This window comes from Perognathus longimembris, chromosome 4 (assembly GCF_023159225.1).
Source record: "Perognathus longimembris pacificus isolate PPM17 chromosome 4, ASM2315922v1, whole genome shotgun sequence".
NCBI lineage: Eukaryota > Metazoa > Chordata > Mammalia > Rodentia > Heteromyidae > Perognathus > Perognathus longimembris.
Genome location: NC_063164.1, coordinates 86,460,651 through 86,473,346, shown reverse-complemented (window position 1 = coordinate 86,473,346; position 12,696 = coordinate 86,460,651). Strand labels below are relative to the sequence as shown.

The window sequence follows — 12,696 nt, the reverse complement described above, 5'->3', positions numbered from 1 at the left end:
TTGTACTAAACAAAGAGTTTTTTTATTCACTTTTTGTTGTTGTTATTGTTCAAAGTATCTTACACCAGGAGAACTGTTCATTAACAGTTTTAGGGGGTTCAGTCTACAGACATGATCTTGTGGTAAGGAAGCTGCAGAGTAATGAAGATCCTCCCTCATAGCCACAGGCAAGAGAGAATAAGAGGCTGAACTTTATCTCTGAACTTTATCTCTGTTTTCACTTTAGGTACTTACTAGTTTATAAACAAATATATATTACATTAACTTTGTGTATATTAAATACCAGAATTCTTTGAATAAAAGCCAATACCTAAAGGGAATTAATTCAATCGCTACTGTATGAGCCATGACTTCTAGGTGTGAAAAATCTACTGGATTTAGAGAGCAGTTGGTATAGACAAAAGTATGTGTAGTTCAACCTCCTTTTAAGGGAAGCAACTTTGGCCTTAAGATAAATAGTAATTTTTCCAAATTGGCTTCAAAGAGCGAATATTCAGTAACTCACATGGTCTTCCTGAGAAAACTAGAGGCCCATGTCAAGGAATATATGTGTCCTGACCAAAGTGTAGTGTAGTCATCAAGAGAGGGCATTTCCTATAATACTCCTCCTCTTCCTCCTCCTCCTCCTTCGCTTCATCCTCCTTCTGTTTTTGCTGGTCCTGGGGCTTGAACTCAGGGCCTGGGATCTGTCCCAGAGTCTCTCTGTGCTTAAGGCTAGTGCTTTACCACTTTAGACACAGTGCCACGTCTGCCTTTTTCTAAGCAGTTTATTGGAGATAAGTCTCATGGACTTTCCTGCCTGGACTAGCTTTGAACCATGATCCTCAGATCTCAGCCTCTTGAGTAGGTAGGAATATAGGTGTGAGCCACCAGAGTCTGGCTCTTCTTTTTTAATGGCAGTAGTACTGGGATTGCACTCAGAACCTCACACTTGTTAGGTAAACACTATACCTCTTGAGCAATGCCTCCAGCCCTTTTGCTTCTTTTAGATTGTTCTTTAGATAAGATCTGGTGCTTTGGCCTGGGCTGGCCTTGAAACTTGATCTTCCTATCTTTGCCTCCCATGTAGCAACTGGGACTATAAGTATGTGTCACTATGTCCAGCTCTCTTATTTGACTTAATCAATCTGAGAGTGTACTAAAGTGTGGGATAATAATTTCTAGTATAATGACAATAATATCTGTTCAGTTTATTTAAGGACTTTTCTGAATGTCAGATGCTATCTTGATGGCTATAGTATACTAGCTCACTACCATGTGACTGCTGGTGCCTAGAATGCCCCCTAAAAGTCCATGTGTTGTAAGCTTGTAACCCAAAATGGCACTATTGGGAGATGGCAGAAATGGAAGAGTTGGGATTGTTTCCTGGGACATCTTAGATCATTTCTGGGGAAGGGAGGGAATAATGATGCTCCAGCCTCTTATTCTCTCTTGCCTGTGGCTATGAGGGAGGATCTTCATTACTCTGCAGCTTCCTTACCACAAGATCATGTCTGTAGACTGAACCCTCTAAAACTGTTAATGAACATAAACCCTTCCTCAACCCAAGTTGTTTATTTCAGGCCCTATTACGGTAATGGAAAGCTAACACACATCTCTAGAAGGACAGTCTCCATAATCATTCACATTGTACAGATTGGGAGTCAGAGGTCCAGTCACTGGGAATTTAGTGATTTTCTGAGATCACGTAAGAAGAAAGTAGAGTAGCTGGGGTATGAGCTGAACATTCTGCTTTGGGCTGTCACCTATAATACTGAATAGCACAGAGGAGAGCCAATTAACTATAGTAGAAGTGGAGGAGGCTGGCTTTACTCCAAAGAGTGTGTATGGCTATTGGATATCAATGAATTCTCTTTTGGATGGATAATGTTGAATAATGGCATTGTCTTTGAGGTGAATGTCAGCCTATTTGCACAAATGAGAAATGTGACACACCCCACTAGCAACCAACGACCTTACCCAATGCTTTCCTGTAAATGTGTAGGTTGGTGTGGCTTAGATTTGGGCTCTCTCATCTATAAGAATTGCTAGTTGGGGTATGTAGCCACAGAAAAGAATCAAACTGCCTAAAACTTACAAGTGGGAGGTAAAAAGAGTACTTTAGATTTGCCTTAAAACATGCAATTTAATGTCATTCCTTTTCTGTAACTGCATATTTGTAATGATTGATTTTTCTAGTACTGATAGAAAATCCCAGAGATAGCTGCTCCAAGGTATATGCCCACATACAGAAGACGTGTATGGATGCATGCAAAGTATTGTTTGATTCTCAGATATACACTTCAGGGATTTTCTCCTTTTGTTCTTTTCATTCACCCTTCAAGGAAACTATGTTTTACTCTCTTATTCTTCTTCTTATTCTTACATTTTAGAAGTACTAACTCTCATTTGCCAGTTCAACTACAACTTCAAGTGACTTTTAAAAATTCAAAAATATAAAAAAATTCAAAATATATTAATTCAAAAAAATTCAAATATATTAAGTATGTTTTTCCATGTCAAACATGTTCAGATAATCAGATACAGAGAAAATGTTCCTCAATCACCTCTGCCCCTTTGAGGCGTACTGTTGATCTCTGTTTGGTGTGCCTCCTTCCGAGGAAAAATAACACATCTGTTGGTGATATCACACCTTAAAAGCTATTCTTCAATTGTCATTTTTACTTAGGAATGTGACTTGGTGGTTTATTTTGGAGCTTCACTTTGCAGGCATATGAATCAGCAACAAGGTAAGTACATGGTGTCTGAAGAGATGGACCAAGAACCAAAACAATTGCTTCATAAAGGTAGCTGGGGTAGGGAAAACTGTGTTCTGGTGTTAGCTCTCAAGTTAGTAGCTCATGAATTAATACTATATACTCCTCTCAAAGCAACCCTCAATATTCCATAAGGGCTGTGCTGTTACACAGATGTGTTCACTGTGGCTGGTCACTTCAGATCAAGAACCCTGAGGAAGTGAGAAGAATGTCAAGATGTCCCTTTGTCAGGACCAGGAGACTCAGGACAGCTGGGGCCCCCATGAGCCTCCTACAATGCAAGTCCGAGCCTTGAGACTGGGGTTCCGGGGTCTGTGAGAGGGACGGAGTGTGAATAAAGTGGTTTGGAACTGGATAAAAGACTTGTGTGCAGATGTGACTGCACTGGCTTTGGAGATGTTTATAAATAAAAAGGTAAAGTGTGATAATGTGCAAATGTCAATTGACAATGGTAGAAAAAGCAGGCAGTAAGTGTTGAACTAAGGGATTAAAAGGGGATTTAAGAAAACAGAAGGTTATTTTACTCATCCTTTTTATTGAAATTAGTCTGGTGGGGTAAGTTGGTGCCTTTGAGAGATGTAGATGGTCTGGGGAAGGAGACTGGAGCAGGAAAAGAATTACTAAGTGAAATCTGCAAAGATAAAGAAACAGCCAAGTGAGTACCAAAGGCTCATGCCTGTAATCCTAGCTGCTGGTATCCCAGGTAGGAAAATACATGAGACTCTTATCTCTAATTAACCACCAAAAAGCCAGAAGTGGTGCTCTGATTCAAATAGTAGAGTGCTAATCTTACGCACCAAAGTTCAGGGACAGCACTCTGAGTTCAAAACTTAGCCTCTCTCTCTCTCTCTGTTTCACACACACACACGTGCGCACACACACACACACAAACATACACACACACAGACATGGACACTCCCAAGGTCTCACAAAGAGAAAGAAGAGCTTTCAGGCCCACTCAATCTTCAGCTGCAGCTGGGGGGAAAAAGCAAGACCCTAGCTCACAAATAACTAGATCAAAATGTGCTGGGGCATGGCCCAAGTAGTAGAGTGCCACAAAGTCCAAATGGGTATTATCTTCCTTCCTCCTTCTCTTCTTTTATTATTTATTAACAAATGAACATATATATCTGTGTTGTATATATCTTATAAAATTAAAAATCTTAACTTTTAATCTTGGTAATAATTCTAGCAGTAACCTGTGGTTTATAGTTGGAGAAACTGAGGCAGACAGGAATTAATTTCCATAGGGATCATAAAGATATTATGTATTAGCCCAATTTAGAATCTATACACTTAAACATTTTACTACATTGTCTACAATGCTAAACTATTCAAAGCTGGTGAACATTGTATATGTGTGTACATTTCTGTACACATGCATAAAATGTCTCTGAAAAAATGTACAAAGATGTAATAGTGGTTGTCTCAGAGGTCGTGGGTGGTGGTAGAATAGGGGTGAAGAAAAAAACTGTAGACTTTTTTTGTTTTACCATTTGAAAGCAGAACTAGGAAAATGAACATTTTAAAATAAAAATACCTTTACTGAGCCATTTTTACCAAATCATACCAGTGCAGCACAACCCCTCCCTTCCTAGCAGTCTCCACTGGAGGCTCCTGACAATGATCCTACTGTCAAAGAGTCAGCCACAGTGAGGTGCTGTGGGGTACCACAGCCAAAATCTGGGCATCACAGGGAAGGGGGACCTGTGTTTGTTTGTCTTTCTTTAATGTAACCTCTATGAGCTCAGAACTGGGCCTAAGAGTTGTGAGTCAAATCAGAATGAGCCTTATCTTGAACAACTGGTAGAAGTATAAGTAATATAAGATCAGAAAGAATTTGGAGCCCAGAGCCTGTGGCTCTCACCTCTACAATCCAACAACTTAGGAAGCAAAGAGCTGAGGATTGAAGACCAATGCCAGCCTGGGCAGATACATTTGAGAGATTTTTATCTATAATTAACCAACAAAAAGCCAGAATTGGAGATATGGATCAAGTGCTAGAGTACCAGCCAAATAAGTGTGAGGTCCCTGAGTTCAAGCGCCAACAGAGTGGGCACAAAAAAAGAAGGAAGAGGAGGAAGAGGAGGAGGAGAAACTATGATATACATTTTACATAGTTTTATGTAGTACTGGGTATTCAACACAGGGATCTGCATGCTAAGCATGTGCTCTGCATTTGTCTGTCATCCTAGCCCAATAGGAAGCATAAATAGGAGAATGGATAACCTAGGCAAAATGGAGAGAGATCCTATCTGAAGAATAACCAGAGCAGCCAGGTGCTGAGAGCTCACACCTACTATCCTAGCTACCCAGGAGGCTGAGATTTCAAGGATCATGCTTTGAAGTCAGCCTAGGCAGAAAAGTTTGCTAGACGAGGTCTCTTGAATAACCAGCAAAAAACAGGGCTGAAGATTTGGTTCAAGTGGTAGAGCGCCTGCCTAACAACTATGAAGCCCTGAGTTCAAATACTAGTATTGCAAAAAGGAGGAAGAGGAGGAAGAGGAGGAAAGAAGAAAGAAAAGAGAAAAAAGGGGTATTCTGCCATTGAGCTAAACCTGCAGCCCTATAATGATTTTAAATATACAACTTGTGTTGTTCCATTACTTGACTTTTATACTTAAAAACAAAATACACCTTTAGATCTCTAATTAGAAAAACGATTCATTTATACTTTGGGATAGCTACTCAAGCAGCTGAAATCTGATGATCATGCTTTGAAGACAGCTTGGGCAGGAAAGTTTGTGAGACTCTTATCACCAATTAATCACCAAAAAAGCCAGAAGCAGAGCAATAGCTTTGAGCTGAAAAAGCTCAATAATAGCACCCTGGCAGAGAGAGAAAGGAAGTGGAGGAGGGGGAGAGAGAAGGAAGGAGGGAGAGAGAAGGAGAGAAAGGAAAGAGATAGCAGGGGTTCAGTACTGATCTGGTAGGTTCTTACTGAGTAGAAAAACAAATTCCAAATGACACAGGAACACTATATGTAAGAAAAGAAATACACAATGCATATGATACATAGCCTGACAGGGTTTGTAGGGTATGTGTATCTGAGTACATAAGTTTATGTTTTGAAGTAAAATCAGAGTAAGAGGTCTGCATTCAATAGTGTAGTCCCTGTAGGGAGGGGTGATAATCGGGGACTTGATGATTTATGTGTTGTAGCAGAATGCCTCACAGTATGTGCGAATATACTCATAAATAGCTTACACTTGTAAATTACAAATTAATAGAATTTGAAAAACATAAACCAATTGAGCTAGTTCAATGAATTCTCAGGTTTGGTGCACACAATGGTGATATGTGCCACCAAAGTGGCAGAGGGGTGCACTCCATCAGCATGCTGCCAGTCTCACAGGTGGGTCCCCCTCAACCTAGGACAGGTTTGGCAATGAGGCTTATAACTTGCCCCGAATTCAGCAGCACCATGGTTGGGACTTGATATTTGAAGCCCACCACAGGTGGGTTTTGCCACACATTTATGGCTAGCATGGAACTCCCAGAAAGCTACCATGGTGAGTTAACACAGAAAGCAATGAGTGAGAGCCAGGAGGAAGACATCTGGAGATGGCCTTGCACAGCTAAGATATTCTTCCTGTCCTCCTCCCCTGCATGAATAGTCTCTTGGTTTCAATACTCAACCTACTTTACTAATGGAAGCCCCACAATTTAGAAGAATGACTGGTAGATGTTGATTCAATAGTGTTTATGAAGTGAGTGAACAAAGGGAGAAGACCAAAGGACAGAAGAAAGAGCATAATTTGAAGAGGACCTAAACATTCCTAGGCTGATGGGGTTCTAGCCTCAGACATGACATAAAACTACAACAAATCTCCAGGACTTGTTAACACAAGGCGGAGTTGAGAGGTGTGGAGAGAGATTCAGGCTCAGAGCTAGCAGGCTTGGCTGGTGCTGAAAGGCTAATCCCAGCTTGGACCTGTTCCCACTACTTCACCCTGCAGGGGCACAGAGATGTGTCCTGTCACCAGCTCTCACAGGTGGGATCTGCCACACAGGAGTCTGTAGAACACACCACCCCCAATCACCAAATTAATTAAGACACCCAGTATTTAAAACTTTAATCCCTCTTAAATCTTTAGAGAGGTGATGGCCTCCTGGGGACTCTTGGATTCAAGTGGGCAGCTCCGCATAGTTGCTTGAAAGTGACTCTGAACAGATCTCTTTGAGGAGGCCATTCCTATTAATCTGCCTTATTTAGGCTGTCAATGAGTAGCACACCCAAGAGTGGAGGAAAGAGTAAATAAAATGTCGGGTTTCTTCTAGGGGAGTTCCTTCCATTACAGCATTTGTCTCTGCTACCTGGGACTCATGAACTCATACTTGTGGAGTCATTTATCCTCACAAGAGTTGTGTTGAAAGGTTGAAAACAGAAAGAAAAGGGGCTGCCTCTCTGTACCCTACATGTAGCACTTACATAAATACATGGATGGGTGGAAATGCATGTAAACAAGTGGGTCCAAAACAGTTTTGCATCATTGTACCCTTCTCCTCAATCTGGCAAACAATAGAAATGACTGGCTGGCCCGTGTTAAATAAGATGTGTAAGGCATTCAGAAAACTACAGGTGTTTGCTGCTGTTGTAGGTATTATGATCTATGGATTATGATCCATCGGGCATCCTCAGATTCAAGCCTTTAATGCATACAAGTAGCTACTTGCTGCATTTCACCTCCCCTGGCATTTAACTCAGAGGGGACAGTGACTTCAGTAATCACTGACAGATCTGTTTGACATTTAAAATTATTGCCTTCTCTTTTCACTTTGCTTCACACACTCCATTCTTGCTCCTCCTGGACCCACATCTCAGCAGAAAAATATTTGTTTTGCATTCAGATGGGGGAAAGACAAAGGCAGAATGGGGAATAGGAACAATGTAGACTGAGAAAGAAGTTTTAGAAGTTGATGTGGATGTTGGATGGCCCTTGTCTTGTTCTTTACAGCAAGCACTCTGTCAGGCATCGGGCTGGCTTTACACGGTTGAATTATTGATTACACAGAGGGAAGAAGAAAGATGGTGTTTTCTCTTTGTTGGAGTCCAGCTCATCCTGTCCGTTCCTCACACAGCTGGGTCACCACAGTTTGAGTGGGCGGAATAAAAAGCACCTGCATCAACTCTGCTGGTGGCAAATCCAGGCCAAAAGTGGTCTCAGCTTTGGAACTTCATGTTACTGGGCCTTGGGGGACAACAGCTTGCATGCTGGCACTCTGTGGCCCAAAAGCCCGAGGACTGACTTGCCTGGCAGCTGACAGGTACAAAAGTTCTTTAATGTATGGACCACTGATGTAGTGTTATCCCTTTGGCCTAAACCTTCCTTCATCAAAAGTACATCACTAGGTACTGAGTGCTTCATTAAGGGGCTGGCCAGAAGGAACATGTGTTAGAACTTCATCAGGCAAGAAGGGCTTAAGGGGTGGTGGTTATCAGACATTTGTGTGCGGAATTACCCTAAATAGGCAGATTTCTAGAACCATCCACAGGTGATTCACACACATATAGTCAAAACTTCTGGGGCTGGGAATATGGCTTAGCTGTAGAGTGCTTGCCTTGCATGCATGAAGCCCTGGGTTTGATTCCTCAACACCACATAAACAGAAAAGGCTGGAAGTGGCGCTGTGGCTCAAGTGTTAGAGTGCTAGCTTTGAGCAAAAAAGACAGGAACAGTGCTCAGGCCTTGAGTCCAAGCCCCAGGACTGGCCAAAAAAGAAAACAAAACAAAACAAAAAAACCAAAACTATCAAAATGGTGAGACAAAGGACAAAGGGTGAACTAATGCAACATTGATGCTCACAAGACAAAATGTTTTAAATTAACTGTACAACTTGGGGGTGGGGATTGGGGGAGAGAAAGTGGGAGAAAAATGAGGGAGGGGTAATAAGTTTGGAAAGAAATGTATTCATTACTTTACGTATGTAACTATAACCCCTCTGTACATCATCTTGACAATAAAATTAATTTAAAATACAAAAATCTCCAAATCACAGCTTTGGGAAGGAAGCAAGTAGGTGCAGACTACAAATGTACATTTCCATTTATCCGAGGAGACACGGTTTCACCATTGGCAAGGATTTCACTGTGCATTACGACCTGGTTCCCACTCTGCAGTAGGGACTTGGGGAGTCTGTGCCCCTAGAGAAGCCACAACCATACAGAGGGAGAGGTGAGATGCTTCCTTCTTCCTTCCTTTCCAACCTGTCAGCACATTCATTCGCTTCTTGTCTTCATTGTCAGGTTTTTCCTGTCCTATCAGCCTCACTGGCGGACTGGCTTCCCACAACCTGTCTACCTTTTGAGAACTTCAAATGTTGAGGTCTTGCATACCTACTCCACACCACTCAGCTTAAAGGGGAAGTGGCCAGGTCAGTAATCCAGGCCATTCCCAGGCCAGTTGTAGTTTGTGGCCCACTAAGATGGTTTATTTCTGTTGGGTCTTTACTCTCCCAGTGGGGGATTAAAGTCTGCATTGGGCTGTCATAGACCTGTAATCCTTGCTACTCAAGAGTAGAGATCAAGAAGATCATGGTTCTAGTCTAGCATAGGCAAAAAAATTAGCTAAGTCCTATCTCAACTAATCCCTGGGTGTGGTGGTACACACCAGTCATCTCATCTATATTGGAAGTGTAAATAAGAGGCCAGCTGGGCCCATAATGCAAGACATTATCCCCAAAATTAATAAAGCCAAATAGAGTGGCAGACTACCTACTCAGCAAACATGAGGCCTTGTGTTCAATCCACAGTAGCATCAAAATAAATAAATAAAATATACACTGTATACAGTAAGTATGTATTCTAGGAGTTGGCACACTTTTCTGTAAAATGAGGAGATATATAAATCTTGGAATTTGCAAACCAAAGGATCTCTGTCAATACTAATTTGTGCTGGCACTACGTTGTGAAAGAAGCCATAGGCAATTTGTGAATGACAAAGCTTTCTGTACTGTAATAAAACATTATTTACAGAAACAAGTTGTATTCTTCTTCTATGGCTACCATAATAGTGTATCAGAAGATGAATGGATTAGGAAAATGTGGTACACATACACAATGGAATTTTATGCCTCTATCAGAAAGAATGACATTGCCCATCCGTAAGGAAATGGAAGAACTTGGAAAAAATTGTACTAAGTGAAGTGAGCCAGACCCAAAGAAACATGGACTCTATGGTCTCCCTCATAGGGAATAATTAGCACAGGTTTAGGCTAGTCACAGCAGAGGATCACAAGAGCCTAATAGCTATGCCCTGATGGACACATAAGATGATGCTAAGTGAAATGAACTCCATGTTATGGAAATGACTGTTATATCACTATTGTAATTATTTTCACTTAGCATTATCTTATGCATTCATAGGACTTTATGGTTTCTTTCATAGGGAATAATTAGCACAGGTTTAGGCTAGTCACAGCAGAGGATCACAAGAGCCTAATAGCTATGCCCCTATGAATGCATAAGCTAATGCTAAGTGAAATGAACTCCATGTTATGGAAACAAGTGTTATATCACTGTTGTAATTACGTTCAACATGCCATGTGAAACCATAGCTTCTATTGCTAATGATCCTCTTGTATCACCTTCCTGTGGTTGTACCTGCACTACCACTGTATCTTATCTGAGTACATTGGAAACTGTATATACTGGTATTAGAACTAGGAAAGTGAAAGGGAATACCAAAATTGAGAGACGCAGGATAAAAAGACAAATGACTACAAAAGCAATACTTGCAAAACTGTTTGGTGTAAACCAACTGAACAACTCATGGGGGGAGAGGGAGAAGGGGAGGGGGCAGGGGCGGAATGAGGGAGGAGGTAACAAACAGTACAAAAAATGTATCCAATGCCTAACGTATGAAACTGTAACCTCTCTGTACATCACTTTGACAATAATAAGAAAACAAAAAAAAGTGTATCAGAGTACACGTGGCTAGAAGTTCAAGATCAAAGTACTAAGACATTTAATTTTTGAAAAGGCTCTTTCCTCTTTCCTTACAAAGATGCTGCCTTCCCTATGTTCTCACAAGCATTTTCTCTGGATTAATACTCTGGGGTGTGTGTGTGTGTGTACATGTGCATATGTACCTGTCCTGGGGTTTGAACTCAGGATCTGAAAGCTGTCCTTGAGCTTTTGTGTTCAAGGCTAGTGCTCTACCACTTAAGCTACAGCTTTACTTCCAGCTCTTTTGAATCTCATGAACTTTCTTGCTCAAGTTGCCTTCAAATCTCAATCCTCAGATCTCAGCCTCCTGAGTGGCTAAGTGTCTGTTACCAGTATAAGAACACCATTGGGCCAGGCCCCTGCCCCATGACCTCATCTAGCTGAAATTCTCTACTAGAAACACATTTTCAAACATCACCACTTTGGACGCCAAAGGCTGCAACATAGAAATTTCAGGGAGAACCCATTTCAGTGCATAGGGGATTAGATTGGCTCATAGAGCTATAGTTTTCTGATCCGTTTTCTCAAAATCCTGTCCTCTTCAAACCCTATCCCTCTACCCAATCTTTTCATCTGCAGAAAGATGTGAAGTATCCAACTGTTAGGAGGATATACTTCTGGAAAAATATCAAAAAGGGTCTCTCTGGGTTCGATGTGTGTCTACTCAAAGGCTATCCTGTCAAAGACCTTGGATAGTTTTATAGGATTTGTGGAACCTTTTCTCCATATTTTTAAATGCTTTTTTCATAGAACTATCTTTGCTTTCTGCCTGCTGTTCAGAGCAGATCCAATCCCTGCAGGTGGCTTGCAATCCACAGGAGTGGAGAACAGAGGCTAGTGGGGATAAAGGGAAAGAAAGGCAAAATTAGAGCCATTCCCTGAAGGCTGTTCCCAGCACAGGCAGGATGCAGCCTGTTGAGTAAAACTAGCAGTTAGGCATTTGATGGTGCTGTTCTATTTAAAGCAAGACACTGCAGGAAAGCCTATGCAGATCGTCCCCCAGAGGTTTTGTATCAGTGCACCTGTCTTGTCCCCCATGGATTCCTCCTGTTCTAGTCCTTTCTTCCCTGTCTCCAACATAAACCAGACACCACTTCATTTGGGTAAGACGTTTCTGCATACTCTGGTGACTGTGATGACCTCACTGAACCATGCTGGGTCTAGACAGCTGGAATCCATTGTTCTCTTCTCTTCTGTTTTCCTGAAGCTAAGGAGCACTTCAATGCACAGCATACATGGGGATATGACAACTTTCTTCCCTTGGAGGTTTGATTGGAACTTTCTAGATTTATTTCTGGAATTTTATGTTTTTCTAACTCTTCTTACAAACATCATATTTGACAATACAAAAAAAATGAATTTAATGTTTTGTAGAAAACAGTTTCAAAGGAATTTCCATTGCCAAAAAGTTGAAACAGTCATGGCACTTATGAGAAGATACTTTTAAAATGAGATCCTATTATTCAGTCCCTTCCTTCCTTCCTTTAAAAAAAATTTTTTTTTTATGTACTGAGGTTTAAACTCTGGGCCTTGGGCTGGCCTAGGCAGAAGCAGGCATTCTTTACTACTTGAGTCATATCTCTAGCCTTTTAAAAAAAACAAAAAAAACTTTAGTTCATTTTCAGATATGGGATTGTGCGGAGTCAGATTTGGGTCACAATTATACTATATAAGATTCCGACATAACTGGGATTATAGGTATGTACCACTGTACCCAGTTGATATTTTAATTTTTTAATTGTTATCATAAAGGTGATGTACAGAGGGTTACAGTGATGTAAGTTAGGTGAAGAGTACATTTCCTTTTGGACAATGTCACCTCTTTTCTCGATCTCTCCCAGTTTTTCCCATCCATCCTCACCCACAAGTTGTATAGTTCATTTCCAGCTTATTTTTTGAGACCGAGTCTCATTATCATTTTTCCCACCCTGGCTTCAATTGGTGATCCTCCTATCTCTACCTCTTCAGCATGAGGGATTATAGGCATGAACT

The 12,696-nt window shown here is 41.1% G+C and overlaps 1 protein-coding gene across 3 annotated transcripts in view; it reads right to left on the bottom strand.

Moving 5' to 3' along the window:
- Positions 1 to 12,696, bottom strand: part of Lypd1 (LY6/PLAUR domain containing 1) — a 33,717-nt gene that overhangs the window by 1,571 nt on the left and 19,450 nt on the right. The window lies entirely within an intron of this gene.